The 16,930-nt window shown below is 42.9% G+C and overlaps 1 protein-coding gene across 19 annotated transcripts in view; it reads left to right on the forward strand.

Moving 5' to 3' along the window:
- ABLIM1 (actin binding LIM protein 1) overlaps window positions 1–16,930 on the forward strand; it is a 287,987-nt gene that overhangs the window by 165,684 nt on the left and 105,373 nt on the right. The gene's annotated exons all lie outside the window — the stretch shown is intronic.

The following is a 16,930-nucleotide window of genomic DNA, read 5'->3' on the forward strand; positions in this document are numbered from 1 at the left end:
ATTTCTAATAAACATGATTTTGCTTTATGTGTATTTTCCATTTTATATGACATCCATGTGATACACATAAGGAAGAAATAAAAATTTTAAGTATAAATATGTATCTTACCCAAATTTATGGTATCTTTAATGCTAGATGTAATAACAATTGCATGTGTGCACATTGTTGGACCAAGTCCTATTTTCTCCTTGGATGAGATCTCTTTTCTATGCTACTGTTTTGGTCAGAACAGTTTTATTTTCAACAAGTACTTGTCTATTTAGATCAGTACTTAAATAACATTTATGGGGCACGTGGGGTATTAAAAAAGAGCTCTTATTATGGATACCCTAGTGGGACAGGCACATAGATACTAGAGCAAGGGAATTCTCGGCAAGCTGCTGAAATCCACTAGAGCGTAATTAGAAGACACTTGGTCGTTATTTGTGATTCCGTGAGAATCGCCTTTATCCTGATGTGACTTTGATTCTTATTTTAAAAATGTCTAAAAGTTGGCAAATCACCCTAAATCAAAGTGAAAGAGGAAATGCCTCTTTGATGCTGCTCACAGAGTCAATGAAGTACATGAGAGTTAAGGTCCTCTTTCTCCTTTGGAATGTTCTTTCCAAAAACAAACTTGCTCTTCTGAACTGCAATTCTGTTTCACGTTGGGTGGCTGTTTCCCATTTTCACTGCCTAGGAGGTGGGACACAGTGTGAGAAGAAGTGAAGGGTGGTCCACAGATCTAAGTCAATGATGCGATGAGAATTTGCACAAAACAGTGTCTGCTTGACCACACAAAACAGGCGTGGTTTCTACTACAGCCCATTGGGAGCTACTCCGCTGTCCTCCTCTGGTTTAGAGAGGACCCTCAGGGGCGTGCCTGTGATCTCACCTTACAATCATTCCTTTAACCTTTATATTTATTCTATCTTCTTCTTCAAGCACTCATGTAGCATTCACTGTGGGTCAGGTCCTGTATAACTGCTCCATGAATTTTAATTCACTTAATTCACGTAACCACCCACTAGGTTGGAACTATAACTATCTCCTTCTCATAGAAGAAGACACAAAGGGCCATAGAGGTTAATGTGTCCAAGATTACACAGATGGTAAGCAGTGGAGCTGAGTTACAGACCCAGGCTGTCTGGCTGGCTCCAGAGGCCGTACTGGCGTCCCTGATGTCTGTTTCAAATGGTGGGCGTCACTGTCTGCAGAGCCTCCGGCGATGGCCTGACTTGTCAGCACATTTACCTGAGTGTCCTGCCTCCAAAGGCTGTGCGCTTTCTACACACCACAGCTGCCTTCCTTTTGTCGCCAGGTTTGAGGAATGGAAACCACGAGGAAGTTATTCCTAAAAACTACTTCCACTAAAGATGACCTCCCCTGAATTAGTTAAAACTCTTGCTGTATCTGGTCTGATGTAATTTGAATTCAATAAGCAATAAACCTTCTATAACATGGAAATAATAGTAAAAATCACCTCAAAGGGTTGTGATAAACATTAATTAAACTGGCTTTACTATTGAAAAAAAAAAAATCAGTTGCCTATGTCCAGCTGATCCATGCTTTAAAAATAAAAATTGACATCCAGAAGACGTTAAGTCCAACCAGAAGGTTATGGGCACTCCTCTACAGCTCAGTTCTTCCCCAGTCTTTGACAGAGTTGAGCTGGATTCCCATGGGGTAAGGAGCCCTGTGAGGGGAAAATATGTGTGTGGCAACCTAGAATGTAGGGAACCAGGGTTTGGATTGTTGTTTGCTGCACAGCTCCTGTCTATTTCAGGCACCTGAGCAGGAGTGGGCTGCTGTCTACCATTACCCTTCCCATTTCAAAGGGTGTCTGACTAGTGTCTGATTGCATGTGGGTTTGGTGGATTGACACAATGACCACCCACACACAAATACATCCAAACCCATCTTCCTCCCTCCTCCCCCTCTGCACGGCATTGTCATTATTCCAGCTGCAATTGAAACTCCTACAGGTATCAAGGCAGATGCTCGGCTTGGCCTGAATTTAAATCATTTCAGATAAAGAATCATGTGCACGCTTTCAAAGGGGAGGAAGAACTTTCCTATTATTTTATGTTTCTTTTTATAGTTGCAAGATGACTTTTATTTTATCTTTCTGTTCCCTCCCAAAAAATCATCTGCGGGTTGAGTGGGATTTGTCTGCTGAGACACCTAACAGTGGGTGGGGTTGTGATGATCTGACACTGGTATGTGACTGCCCGGATCAGGCTCTAGCTCTGCCGCTTGCTGACATTCTCTTTACCTTTCCAGCCTCCATTGCCTTATCCATAAAATGGGATGGTAATAATTACCTTGTAGGATTAAATGAGGACATATATGTAAATGCCGTATTCTTTTTTTTTTTTAAGATTTTATTTATTTATTTGACAGACAGAGATCACAAGTAGGCAGAGAGGCAGGCAGAGAGAGAGGGGAAGCAGGCTCCCTGCTGAGCAGAGAGCCCAATGTGGGGCTCAATCCCAGGACCCTGAGATCATGACCCGAGCCAAAGGCAGAGGCTTTAACGAACTGAGCCCCCCAGGTGCCCCTAAATGCCGTATTTTTATTTAAAAAAAAAATAACTTACTGTTCAGGCATTATTTTTGAGTGTTTGTTAGAATCATCACTACTTCCTGTGTCTCTACTTTTTTCACTCTGCTGTTCATGATAGCTGTCTTTATCTGCTCCTTTGATATTTTCCACCAGTATAAAAACCAGTGAAGGAAGAACACATCCAGACATTCTAGTCCATGGATTGTTGGAGTTTGACTCATGGTGATGGGTTTTGCGCCAGATCTGCTCCTCCTTTTTTAGACATTTTCATCCTGTAGGAGAGGGTGTACGGGTTTCAGACAGGCTATAGCCAGTTCTGATCCCAGTTCCACCACGCACAGCACTCAAGAACTCAATCTCTATCTCCATTTCTTTGCCTACAAAATGGGAAACAATAATACTTCATTTTTCAGTGGGTTGTTGTGGGGATTTGTATGAGCAATGTGTTTAAAAGATTCATGATGTCTAATAAGCTCATCTATACATTAGCCATTATTCTTTGTGGAAGTTACAAGACTAGAACTTGAGCTTAGAGATACTTAGAACCAGAAGGGAACAAAAGAAGAAGGCATAGCATGATGGTTAAGATGATGGCCTCTATGTGTCGGAAAGCCTGAGTCAGAATCCTAATGCTCCCTCTTCCTAGCCAGGGAGCCTCGGGCAAATTATTTGATGTTCTAGAATCTTACTGCCCTCATCTAAAAATTAGAAAATAACTACTTTGAAGGGTTATAATGCATGAGATACTGCAAGAGAGGACAGTCTAAATGTAGAGAGCGTTCATAAAGAAAAGTGGTGCAGGGCAAACATGAGTAAACCAAAGGCCTTATTGTTCTGTGTCCTGAGACATGAACCTGAAAAAACAGAGTGACAGGACCAGGGCTCGGGAGGCCTTGAGGAGTTTGGCAACCTGGAGCTCCTGAGGATAGCTTTTAACCTGGAGGATGACCAGATGAAAGCCATGTTCTAGAAAGATTGAGGTTGTAATGGGGATATTCCTATGCAAAATCAATGATTTGGGATCAGGGATCAGGGTTGGCGAGATCATTGATTATGGGTAGAGGAGAGAGAAAAGATGAAGAATGTGAATGTTCAAGAAAGACTATAGGATGTCATTCATTCATTCATTCACTCATTCCACAAACATTTCTTTGAGTACCAATGATGTTCCAGCCACTAGCCCAATTCTTTATTCTATATATTCTATATAACTTTATTTTATACTTAACATAGCTCTGAGACAGTTGTCACAACTGATAATACAACATCTGTACATAACCTATTGCATTTTAGTTTGGTGCCCACCTCTACCACCAAGATAATGACCCCATTAATATAGGGACCCTATTTTCTCTCTCTTTCACAAGGTCTAGCACAGAAAGCCCTACATCAGCATTCTGGAAATTGAATCAAAGCCATCTCTTTCTCTAGATGGGCTAATGACAATCTTTTTAATGGGTGTAGGTGTTCACTGTAAAATAATACAAATATTACAGAAAAGTTCAAAAAGGAGATAAAAATCACCTGAAATCTCATCACCAAGAGAGCATCTCTATGAACATTTTGGTGAACATTCTTCTGGATTTTGTTAAGTGCTATAGATGTGTACAACTTTACATAAATTCTTCTCATAGCATCCTGTTCACGTGTCTTTTCAAAAATCATTTACTCTTTTGAGGGTCGCACAAAGGACTGAAAGCCTTGAATTAGCTTAAGCCCCTTGGCAAGATGTCTTGCCCATGCACAGGTGTCTTGCCCAGAGCTATGCTTTGCGTTTCTAGTGAGGCAATGACTGCCCTGTCTCGTGTTAGTTCTCTGCGTGCTCATCTCTCCTGTCAGACTATGAGCTGCTTAATAACAAGGACTGTGTATATATTTTTTGATTCTTATGACTCTCACCATGCACACAGCAAGTACATGGCACATTGGTTTAGCGAGTGAATTGATGCCAACCCTGGAGGGCCTCTGAGGGACTAAGTCTTAGCTCCCAGGTCCAGGGAGTTCTGACTACTGTTTGAATGAACGAGTGAAGAAGAAGAATGAAGATGGCTGTTGTGGTTCGGGAAATCATACAGGCACAGCTCAGGTGCATGTGTGGTTTGGGGAATTGGCATGTTTAAAAATCACCTTTATTTTCATATTTACCAGATTACTCCCTTATTTAATAAAAGGGGAAGCAGTTATTGCTTCAGATAAATTTGTTGATGACAGTATCACAGATTGGTGTTTTGTTTTAAAGGTTTTATTATTTATTTATTTGACAGAGAGCGAGAGAGAGCAGCAGAGAGAGAGGGAGAAGCAGACTCCCCATTGAGCAGGGAGCCTGATGTGGGGCTCGATCCCAGGACTCCGGGATCATGACCTGAGCTGAAGGCAGACTGACTGAGCCACCCAGGCGCCCCATGTTTTGTTTTGTTTTGTTTTGTTTTGTTTTGTTTTGTTTTAAGTAGAAGTGCCAAGAAAGATATTTCCCCAACTTGAAGCGTGAGGTTGGAGGGAGGGCTCACCTCTCTGGGCGTCTCAGGTGTGAGCCCTGGCCTGGAGGGGCAGGGGTCTAACCTGGTGTGTCAGTTCCAGTTGTGCGGTGCTGGCTGTGGAGGAGGGTATGAGAGGGTTTGGAATTTATATACTAGCCAGAGGGTCATTGCAGAGAAACATTAATATTTGGATTTTTTTCCAGACTGAAATCCATAACCATGATGAGTCAGACATAAAGATCCCAGAGTGACACATCTTTTCACTTCACCAGGAACTTGATCATCTCAGTTATAAGAAAGGAAGAGAAGTCTCTGCTTTAATAGGGAATTGGTGTGATTTATGCAGATGAAAGCAAAAGTGAATACAAAAAGTGCCTTAGTGAATGGAAGGTTAATGACTTTATTTCACTAGATATGCCTTTTACATAGTAAGACCAATACCTTCTAACAACATATCAGTAAAACTAGAATTTTATTGATTGGAATAGCATTCTTCAGTTGAATTTAGTTTTTCAGTGACAGTAAAAAGTTAATTGTATATATCAAGAGTTGTATGAGCCTATAGATTGTCCTGGAAGGATATTTTAGAAACTGTATTACTTGTGGTACTTGTCTCCAGCAGGGAGGGAGAGAAGGAAATTATTTTTACTCTATGAAAAAAAAATTAACTGTGTATATATGAATTACCTATTTAAGACAAAAGTAGATTAAAAATAAAATAATGTGGGGCACCTGGGTGGCTCAGTCGGTTAAGCATCTGCCTTCAGCTCAGGTCATGATCTCAGAGTCCTGGGATTGAGCCCTGCATCGGGCTCCCTGCTCAGTGGGGAGCCTGCTTCTCCCTCTCCCTCTGCCTGCAGTTCCCCCTGCTTGTGCTCTCTCTGTCTGTCAAATAAACAAAATCTTTAAAAATAAATAAATAAAATAATGCTAACTTTACAAAATAAAACGAAAGGCCTATTCCAAACTAAAGGAATGCACTTTGCCCTTTCTGTGACCTTCGGTGTGTGCATGTTAAGTGACTGGTCACATAATGAAAGTCCTGAAACAGACATTCTACCCCTTTTCTTCTTCCTGTCTCTGGGAGGGAGTAAATGAGCTGATGTCTGCTAATGAGTACAGAACCTGAGAAACTGACCTCGAGCTCAAGTGTGATTTCCCCTGCAGCAGGAGCTCATGTATGCTGAGTGACCACAGCCAGTTAAAGATTTATCACAGAACTCTTCACTAGGTTAAATTTCACAACCAAATTAGGGAAAACAGTACAAACACAACCCTTCTTGATATATTTTTCATTAAAGTGCAGTTCACATAGCAAAACGAACCATTTTATTGTGAACATTCTAGTACATTCACAAGGTTGTACAGCCACAACCTCTGTCTAGTTCCAAAACATTTTCATCACCCCAAAAGAAAACTCCAAGCCCATAAAGCAGCCCCTCCCTATTCCCTCCTCCCAGCCCCTGGCAACTACCAGTCTGCTGTCCATTTCTGCATATTTATGGATTCTGAATATTTCATATAAATGGAATACATAAAATGAAACAAGGTGGGATCGGGAGGGAGACAAACCATAAGAAACTCTTAATCTCACAAAACAAACTGAGGGTTGCTGGGGGGAGGGGGTTAGGGAGAGGGTGGTTGGGTTATGGACATTGGGGAGAGGGTATGTGCTATGGTGAGTGCTGTGAAGTGTGTAAAACTGGCGATTCACAGACCTGTACCCCTGGGGCTAATAATACATTATATGTTAATAAAAAATTTTAAAAAAATTTAAATAGTAAAAATAAATAAATAAATGGAATCCATAAGTGCCCCTTTGTGCCTGTCTTCTCCCACTTAGCATAATGGTTTCAAGGCTCACACAGGTTGTAGCATGTATCAGTATTCCATTCCTTTTTGTGGCTAAATAATATTCCATTATGTGGATAAAATACATAATTTGTTCATCCAGTCATCTGTGAGTGAACCGTTCGGTCATCTCCATCTTTTGGCCATTGTGCATAGTGTTGCTGTGCACGTGCATGGACGAGTATTGGTCTGAGCCCCTGTTTTTAATTCATCTGAGTCCTGGTACAATTTTAAGAAGAGTTTGACAAGGTCTTTCTCAAATCTCAAAAGCAGTGGCTATCAAATTTTCTGAATCTCCCCCAGAAACTGTTGGGTTGGTGTCCACTAATGTTCACCGTGTGGCAGGCTGAATGCCACCGAATGGCCCCAGGTGGCAGCCTTCATCTGGGGCACCTGCCTGCTTCCTCTCCTACTCTTCCTTCCCTCCTCTCTTCTACCTGTTTTTCTCCTCCATTGGTGGCCATAACTTGAGCAGAGGACTACTTAGTCCTGCTGGGAGAAGTCTGACCCCCAGTTTTCTCCACCTTATCCAGCAGAGTATCCATAGTCCCGAGGACTCAGATTTTGAGCTTCAGACACGTTAGTTCTGTCTTCCTGCATAAATACAGGTGACAGGTGCCCTTTTGAGGGATGGCTCAGGGATCAAGCAATGCTTACGAGGCATGTCTGGATTATACACTAAGCAGAAAGAAGAAGTGCTCCAAGCCCACAGAAAAATGTGGGCGGAGCCATGTGCTAGGTGCAAAGTCATTCACTCTGTCCTGGGGGAGGCCCCATGGGAACCACTGAGGCTTTGGCTGGAAATCCTCACCCATGCAAGCTGGAAATCGGCCTCCTTGAGGCTGCAGTGGGACCACAGACTTTTCCAAGAGCATCCCATGATGAGGCAGGATTGGGCTTTGTTTCCATGACTCTCCAACTTCCTTTTGCTGTCCTGATGGCATTTTTGGTCAAAAGGGAATCCTACTTTTGATCTCCGGTGAATCCCTGTGATGTGTGTGCATCATCAGAAATGATGCTGAGTAGCCACGTGAAGCAAATTCAGCCTGGCAGTGCTGGGGAAGGGCCTGAAAAGCCGTGAACCTTTGGGTCTATCCTCCACCAGCTGGGCTTTTGAAATTGTTAGTCGGGAATTTGGCCGTTGTGTCTCTGCTTATTAGGATGGTGGTTTATCCCATGAATATAGCCCATCTCCATTTTTTAGCTGTGGTTCTGAAAACACGCACGTGGGCCTGCGTGTACACACATACATGGAGTTCTCCTTGATAGGACCTTAAACCTGAAAATGAGAGCAAATGACAAAATAGTGCTAATGTTTTATACTAATATTTTTTATTTCCTATCAAAGAATCTCATCACATCTCCAGGGAATACAAGCATGTTATCATTTTTCTTTATGATTTATTTGAGAGAGAGAGAGAAAGAGAGAGCAGGGGAAGGAACCAAGGGAAAGGGACAAGGAGGCTCGGTGTCAAGCACAGAACCCAGCGCAGGGCTTGATCCCACAGCCCTAAGATCATGACATGAGGTGAAATCAGACACTCAACTGACTGAGCCAGCCAGGTGCCCCAGCGTGTTAGAATTTTTATTTCTAGTTCAGAGAGTGGGAGAGTAGTCATTCAGGAGTTTCTTATGCAAGGCGGTGGACACCATGTTTAAGCAGATGTTCATGTTCCCAACTTGTAATCAGTTTTCAATATCCTTTCCAAAGTACACGATCTGTTCCGTAAATGCATAGTCTCCAGTATCTGGCATCCTCGCTGTGTGTAGGGCTCCCATATCATTCACTGTGTTGCAAACAAGTCCTGGGAGACCCAGTGGGAAATAAGCCCTGTTGGAACCACTCTCAAGTCCGGTGCCAAGTGCTATGGCATGTTCATGGGCCATTCAAAGCCATCTTCCAAAGGCAACTGGCAGAGGTTCTCAGACTCTCCATTCTAATGCTTTTGGGGTGCAGGTCTGGGTTGGTACCAAGTCCATGATAGACTGTCTTCTGTTTCTTTGATGTTTATCAACCTGCCAAGCATCACTAGCCATGAGGTTCCTACTTAGTGATTTCATAGTCAGTTAATGGAGAGGAAAGGCAACAATCTGACTCCTTTTAATTTTCCATTCAGATCCTGGTCATGAATATGGGAAATACACACGCACGTACACACACACAATACTAGCTGAAGGAAAGGACTTCCTGACCTTGAGTATGCGTAACTCCTAACAGAATTCTGTGAGTACTGGTTTAGAGGTTAGAATGGGAAGTTTCAAATGTATAAATGGTCCATATTTATAAAAATTATGAGCAATGTAACTGAAATTCCTTAAGTACATATATGTGACACACAGTTTTAAGAGAAGAAAAGGTAAGATTTAGAGGACTCGGAAAAAGGCTTGCTGCCAGGCCTGCCTTCCACTTTCCTTATGAAGGCTGATAACCTGTTGCTATTATAGCTTACGAAGCTTGTTGTTGCACAGTATTGTTTTCCAAAGACAACAAGAACCTTCACTTAAAATAGCAGGTCCTAGTCTGTTCTGGCTTGTGGTGTTTCCATCGTGGCCATCAAGATAGCAAAGGGAGCAGCTGACCTAAGCCCGGACATGAGCTATTATGGAAAACTCTGGTTCAAGGTTAAATATTTAAGCAGCACATAACCTTTGAAAAGAATTCATTTTTAGTGATTTGAGATATGAATTACTTATAGCATTGAGACTCCCTTTTGCTATAGACTGGCAAGTACCTTGTACCTGCATGAACATTCCCCCCCAACCCCAAGGCCAATATTTATCTCGTGACCTTATATTGTTTTTTTGGCTAATGGTGGCCTGGAATTTCAGAAGTCAGAATGTGCTTTTGAGAAGTGCTTAGTCCAACATGTTTGCAGATTTCACAGTGTGTTTTTGTCCTTCTCTATCCTTTTGTATGGTGACCCGGCACCCGACATGATAAAAAAGAACTTGGTGACTTGGTTTTAACTAAAAACAAAAAAACAAAAAACCAACAACAACAACAAAACAAAAAAACTGTACTGTGGACAGTCAATATTTGTCACTTCATAAAGGCCTGATCTGGAACCTGACCACACTGAGCAGCACAGACGATAAAAGGAAGTCAACATTCAACCATAACCACTTGTTAGCTTGACATTCCTATCACTACTAGGATGATGTGGCCTTTCTGGTAAAGGAAAGTTTTTCAAATACCCAAATCCTTTACATCTTAAAGACCTTAAAACTCTAGGCCAACTCTTACTAAAAAAAAAAAAAATAATAATAATAATAACATGAAGAGAGTCTAGATTTTTTTTTTCATCTATGGGTTGCAAACTGGAAGGCCTACAGAAAAGGCCAGGCTAGTCACCTAAGGGCACAGGTCAGTTTCAAAGTGACACCAGGGAGCAATTGACATTTAGACTCTGCGGAGGGATAGGAACCCTAGCAAACTGGAAATATCTGTCCTGTGTGAAGTCAGCAACCACCACATGCCTCCAAACTGTTATTCCCATGAGGGAATCCATGTGTCCAAGGCTGAGCTGACATGGGTTGAAGGCTTGTGTCAAAGGCAGCTTGTTAACCTGGGAGAAACAGCTCGCTCTCCTCTTGTGTCCTTCCTTTCCCTCGTGTTTGGATAGAACAGCTATTCTCCTGCACCATTTTATCCCACAGTGAAGGAGAAATCCACGTCCCGTAGGAAGAGTTGAATGTCAAGATCTGACATCATTAAATTCAGGATCTCAAGTGAGCCAAACTCTGGAACTTAAATTTGGTTTTGGTTTTGTTCTTTTTTTTTTTTAATCTTGAAGCTCTTTGGTCCGAGTCCTGGCCAGGGGTAAAGGGCCTCTAGTTCACGTTCTATTAAAAGGACACCACTTGAATATTTTACAGGGTCTCCAAAGTCTTACTTTACTTTCTAATAATAACGATCTAAATATGAAACAATTTTGCTTCTGTTTATTTTTCATCCCCCCGGGCACAGCCATGACCCTGTGCGCTAATCTCTGGTAATAACAAATAGAGTTTCTGTTTCTTTATTATTTTTTGAAAAGGATTCTAGGGAAACCTGGAATTTGCTGGAGCTTATATGAGCGACAGTTTAAATACTAAAACCTGTTTTCTTTTTATTCTTAATTTTTAATTTTTTTTTTTTTTTCAGCAAAGTAAGGAAATACTCAGAACAGACTCAAAATCCCTGGGGACATTTTATAACATCCCAGGACGTGAGCAAGCATCAATTGCAGGAGGAAAGTCTCTCTCTGGTCCCTTTTAGAATTTACAAGACCATGGTTTATTATTATTAATATTTATTAATAATATTAATTTGCACAACAATTCTCTACTTTCACAGTCTTCCCTCTCCAGTGAACACCTCATGCTCCCTTGCCATCCTGGTTCTTTTTGCCCATTGGTAACACAAGAGATGATCATCAGAAAGACAAACCCGTGGGTGGAGGTTGGGTTCAGAGAAGCTCTGTGAGCTGCAGAGTTGAGTGCATTTGCCCTTGAGAACAGAAGATTCCCACTGTGCAGCTAATTGGACACTGTCCGGCCACATGGCTGTGTGCAAAGCTGAAACCCACCCAGGGCCCAGTATCCTGGAGGGAAAGTGAAGCGTTTACATCAGTCTCGAAGGCCCCTCCGGCTGTTCGATGTTCTGTGATCTGTAAAATGCAGATAATCCCTGCCCTTCCAGGTCAGCAGGAGCCCTGAGAGTGGGTAGAGAGAACCCTCACGCCAGAGCTTTCCAAAGTTAAAAGCTGAATAGTAACTATAATAATGGTAATGGTAATGGGATGATGAGGATGGAACCACAGAGACCAAAATGCCTTCCCCCGGGGCTGATGATGGGCCTCGCCTGTTTGTTGAGGGGAAGAGGAAATGCAGGTTTTGTGAGATTACTGCATGCGTGAGAACAGACGCTGAGTGTATATACACTCAGGAGGGTGGGTACTGCCAACCTACCCATTCTACAGATGAAGACACTGAAATGCACGGGTTACCTAGCCTACCCGATGCCCCTCGGCTCCATGTCAGAGCTGGATTTCCACTCCAGGTCTCTTTGCTTCCCAAGTCCTTGACTGTTGGGAAATGCACGATTTGTATATGCAACAGACCAAAGCACGGGTGGGACAGACGGATGGACAGCCTTGTTTTTTTCCTTTCATTACTTGTATTATCTTTGATCAGAGTTCCCTTTCCCACCCTTAATCCCATCTTAGGCAGATCCCCCAGCTGTCTAGTCACCTTCAGCTCCTAGGAATCCCGACTGGATCCTCATGTCCATTTCAGAGCTACCCTCTGGCCCAGCTCAGACCCGACCCAAAGTAGAGACCGACAGTGGACACGACGTCTTCTTCCGCTCTTTCTTTACCTCCTTTCTGTCCTGTGGCTCCTTTGTCAGCCAGTCAGGGACAAGAGGGATTGGAAGTAGAAGGGACGAGGTGTTAGGAACCTGGCATTGTCACGCTGCTCTCTCAGCTAACACTGGGTGGAGACATTTCTTATGGGGGTGCACTTTGAGTTCCTTGACAAAAGCATGCATTTTCAGGTTAACCTCTTGCAACAAACTCCCCCCCACCTCCCAGCCTCAGGTCCTGCTTCTTGTAGTCTTCTACCCTCTTACTAATGAAATCCCCAAGCCTCACCAGGCAACCTTCTCTGGTGGGTTTGTTCTAGATGCTTGGGCGTGGGTACCAGCTACAAGACTTAAGTGCATCCCACACTGAGCCAAATGGTGGAAGTGAACGCCATTCCCACTCCATCCTCTCCTTCACCTTCCATTTGGGGTGGGGCAGGGAGACTCCAACCAGCTTCCTGCCTTCCAAATCTTCCGAATTCAGCAGGCTCTAGATTTTTCTGGTTATGAATGCTTCCAAGGTATAGGATATTCAAATGAGTTTGTTCCAAGAATTCTAACACCAAGCTTCTCTTGGACCCATAGGAGTGCTAGGGCCTGAGCTTCCCCACTCAGTAAACTTCTAGGTCCTTCCTCCCAGGGTCCTCTAATCCCTGTCCCAGCAGAGGAGAGAGAACACCCCCCACCCTCCCGCTGTGTGGACAGCTCCCTGCTAACTCCTCCATGCACTTTCAAATTTCTGATTTCAGAAGTAGGTAGGAAATGGGGGTTGGTAATCATCAGGCGAACCTACTGTTTTTTGGAAAGTCCTCAAGGATATTCCTGGCATCCTTCTTCAGGAGATGGAATATTTATTCTACCTGGTGTTCTTTTCTAGAGCTCCACGTCCTCCGTCCTCTTCTCCAGAGAGGCATCCTCACGGAGTAAGACATCATTTGGGCCCTACTTTTCCCAAGTGAGAAATTCTTAAAAGGCAGAAGTCGTTGTCAAGGAGAAAATAGGTATCAATCTGATAGGACCTTAAGTGCTGGCCAGGTGAGGACATCTTTCTCGGCTTGGGAATACAAGTTTTCTCGCTGAGAGCCATTTGTCACCTTCTTCAACTTCAATACTTTCAAAGCCCAGGTGTGCGTGACCTGATGCCCCCCTCCCAAAAAAAAAAAAAAAAAAAAAAAAAAAGGAGACAGTCAGGATCCCTGTTCTCAAGGGTATTTGTGGCCTTGGAACAAAGTGATACAAATATGGAACCAGATGTGTCATTAGATATTAGTTTAACTCAGACGTAAGTCGCCAAATTCCTGCTCCTCTCTTGGCTCTTGGTGCCACGAATGAAAGGCTTGAGGGAAAGTGTTTATGTTGGTTGTGTTTTTCTCTTCTCACATCTGGTGATTCTTTGTTTTTGGTGGAATACTGGCGAGTTGCTAGAAGGTTTGATTTCCTTGATGCTGCTCCGTAGTCACCGATTTCCGACTTCGGCAATAATTCCTGTGCCAATCTCCAGCTTTTCTATATTTACCGGCAGCTGCTTCAGTGATGGGGAAACAATTTTCTCAACAGCTGAAAACCATGAAGATACAGAGTGGGACATTTTGTTCTTTATACAAGAGCTTAGTTGGGATGAGCATGGGAGGAATGAACAACCCAGCTCGAATCTTTTTGTCTCTGCATCTTTTCCACTTTTCCCAGCATGACATCAGGCATAAGTGGAGAATTTATGGTTTTGTCCAGAAAGGAATGAGTGAGCAGCCTCTGCGGCATATGCCGGAATAGTTTGTTTCAGCCAGTGGGACCGGTATTCTACCTTCTAGGAGGTGGTCTTTGATTTGCTGGGTTTATGTCTAAAGGTTTGGGAGGAAGGAGGCTCATCTCCATCTCTGCTTCTGACCCCACTTTACCAGCTGCCTCGCTCTAGACATTCGGCATTCGGTGAATGCTTCTCTGTAAACCATTGTCGAAGTCAGTTGCAGAACATCTGCCGTCCATAGGATGCTGCAGGGCACAGAGGAGTTGAGAAGTGTGGGACACCACCTGTGTCCAGACGGCAGGCATTCTGACCATATGACTGAATAATAAACGGTCCCCTCTCTATAAAGCCCTCACATGGTGCCTGGTTCATCCAAAACCCTCAGTGCGAAATGGTCAGAGAAGTTGCTGTCGCTCTCAAATTGTGTCTCAGCTGCTTTCAAAGCTCTGGGATATCTGGGCATTCATGTAAAGAGAGCAAGACTTGACCATCCAGAAATGGGGCCTCTAGTCCTAGCTCTGCTCCCACCAAAGAAAGGTAGAGCCACACTGAGAGGCTAACATGGACCAGGCATTCTAAGTATTATACAAAGCATGTCACAGCTGGCATTTCACACATGAAGAAGAGGGGATTCAGAGATGGTAACTTGCCCAAATTAATCCTGGAGTCCTAATTCCAAAGCCTGGGCTCTTACCATCCCCAGGCCTTCCATCTCCCTAGATCTCAGCACTGTGCAGGGACAGACCCCATATGGCTCTGCCAACCCTCCTGAGCCCTACTGTTTTCCGTATCTAAAACTGAAAGCCATCTCTAAAATTTATTTTCTGACTTTAAAAAAAAAAAACAAAAAAACCAACCCGGTATCTTCCTTATTATTGTAAATCTTTACTGCCACCTAGTGGGCATGATCTAATCAGAAGAACGAAAAAAAAAAAATCAGTTCAAGGTGGATTAGAAATTGTCAATTCAAAAAAAAATTGTCAATTCACCTTACTGATCCCATGCTCCTAACCTTTAAAAATTGTACATATGAGCAAATATCATGGCCTTCCACTTAGTCAACTTATAGTAAACTACCAGGTGTGATACCCCTTCATAAAGATTTTTGTTGAGATGCTGGGAAACATAAACTCTAGTTAAAAAAAAAAAAAAACTACATTATGCTTTGTGATCATATAATACACATTCAGCTAATAGTGGGCAATACTTACAGAAATCTTAATCTGCAATAATTTAGAACTTGTATAGCAAGTATATTTTTAACTTTATAAATATTTGCTTTTTTTTTAACATTCTTATGATAACAAAAAAATAATTCAAACAACACAGAGGACACGAAGTAAAAAGTCCTCCTTCACAGAGAAAAGTATCTTAAGAGTTTTGTTTTTTTTTTTTCAAGAAATGTGTTGTTTCCTATACAAGCATGTGTGCAAATACATATAGAGCCTTTACTGCTTTTTTCTAAATTAGCTTATGCTACATACACTGTTCCATAGGTTGCTTTTTTTAAAACTTAATCTATTTTGAACATTATTCCATGTCAGCACACAAACTGACCTCATTCTTTTTAACAATACATACTATTCCTGTATTCCAGATTCTACCATAATTGATGTAACCAGCTCCTCAGTATGGCTCCATTGGCTCTTTTCAGTTTGGTTGTTACAAAAGTGCTGTAGGAAATTACTTTATTTTCCTCAGGGAATACATACGTGGACACATGCCAGACACACACGCGCGCGCGCGTGCACATACTCTTTTGAAATTTGTTTTGTAGACTAAAATCTTATACAGGAAATTGCTGGATCTAAAGGTATATTGATTGATACCCACTGACCAAAGTTCACCAGAAACATGCCTGTAGTCAAAAAAAAAGAAAAGGAAAAATAGTGAAATTAATGTAAGCCGCAGCAAGGGAGAACAGTAGGGGAGTCATCGTGAGTCTCTCTGGAGGAAATGTCATAGGATGGAAGCACTTGGTGGGTGGTATTAAGAGGGAGGATAGGCAGCGGGAGCCCTTCTGGACGGGGTGCTGTCAAGACGCAGGAACAGGTCCATGGTTGCGCATCTCACCAAGTTTTTCTAGGAGGAGAGAAGAGTTGAAGTAGGGCTAGGAAGGAGTGTCACTAGTAAAGGAGCAGCAGTCACACATGTGGTCGGAAGAGGGGGGTGTTTCATCATTCTGTGCGCTGACTGGCCTTGTCTGGGCGTTGTTATATTCCGTGTTTCTCTAATTTGCAGGGACACGATGGCCAACCTCCCGGCAAAGCTGGGTCTCGTTTGCTCAGCTGCGTTGATTTTAACTGTCAGTGGATGTTTATATTGCTTTCCAAAAAGGTTGCATCAGTTTACCTTCTTCTGGGTTCTTTTAAGTACTCAACTTCCTAACAACGAGGTATTTAATCATCAGAATAATGGCGATTATAATAATAGGAAATGTTTATAGGGCCACTTCCCATGTGCCAGCCTCAGTGCTAACCATTACTTCATTGAATCCTCGTCGGAGGTTTGAGACAGGCCCTCATAAGACCCCAGCTTCCATACGAGGAAACCAAGGCTTAGAAGGGGAGAGAACTGGCCTGGGTCATGTGGCAGGCCAACAAGTTGTTGAGCTGGGCTGGGACCCAGGAACCAGGCCAGCTCCTTCCAGAGCCCACACCCTTTACCACAAAGAAACACTTTCTCCTTCATCTGCTTCACAGGAGCCTGCCACGGAGAATGTAAAGCTAAGGAATTAAGAGCTATTCAATTGATGGTCACACATCTTCCAAAGTCTGGTTTAGGATGATAAGGCAGGAAAGTCCCATGAACAAAAATGAGATTCACGGGCGTCTTTCCAGGTGTCCCATATATATCGTTGGGTGAGGTGTTCAGCACGTGATGCTCAACTACTCACATGTGCCCTCAATTCATAGAAGCCTAGGAGAGCTTCCCGAAGATCACAGCCAGGACAGCGAAATGAAATGTTC

The sequence above is a fragment of the Lontra canadensis genome, unplaced genomic scaffold, assembly GCF_010015895.1.
Source record: "Lontra canadensis isolate GAN:19392208 unplaced genomic scaffold, GSC_riverotter_1.0 scaffold3, whole genome shotgun sequence".
Taxonomy (NCBI): domain Eukaryota; kingdom Metazoa; phylum Chordata; class Mammalia; order Carnivora; family Mustelidae; genus Lontra; species Lontra canadensis.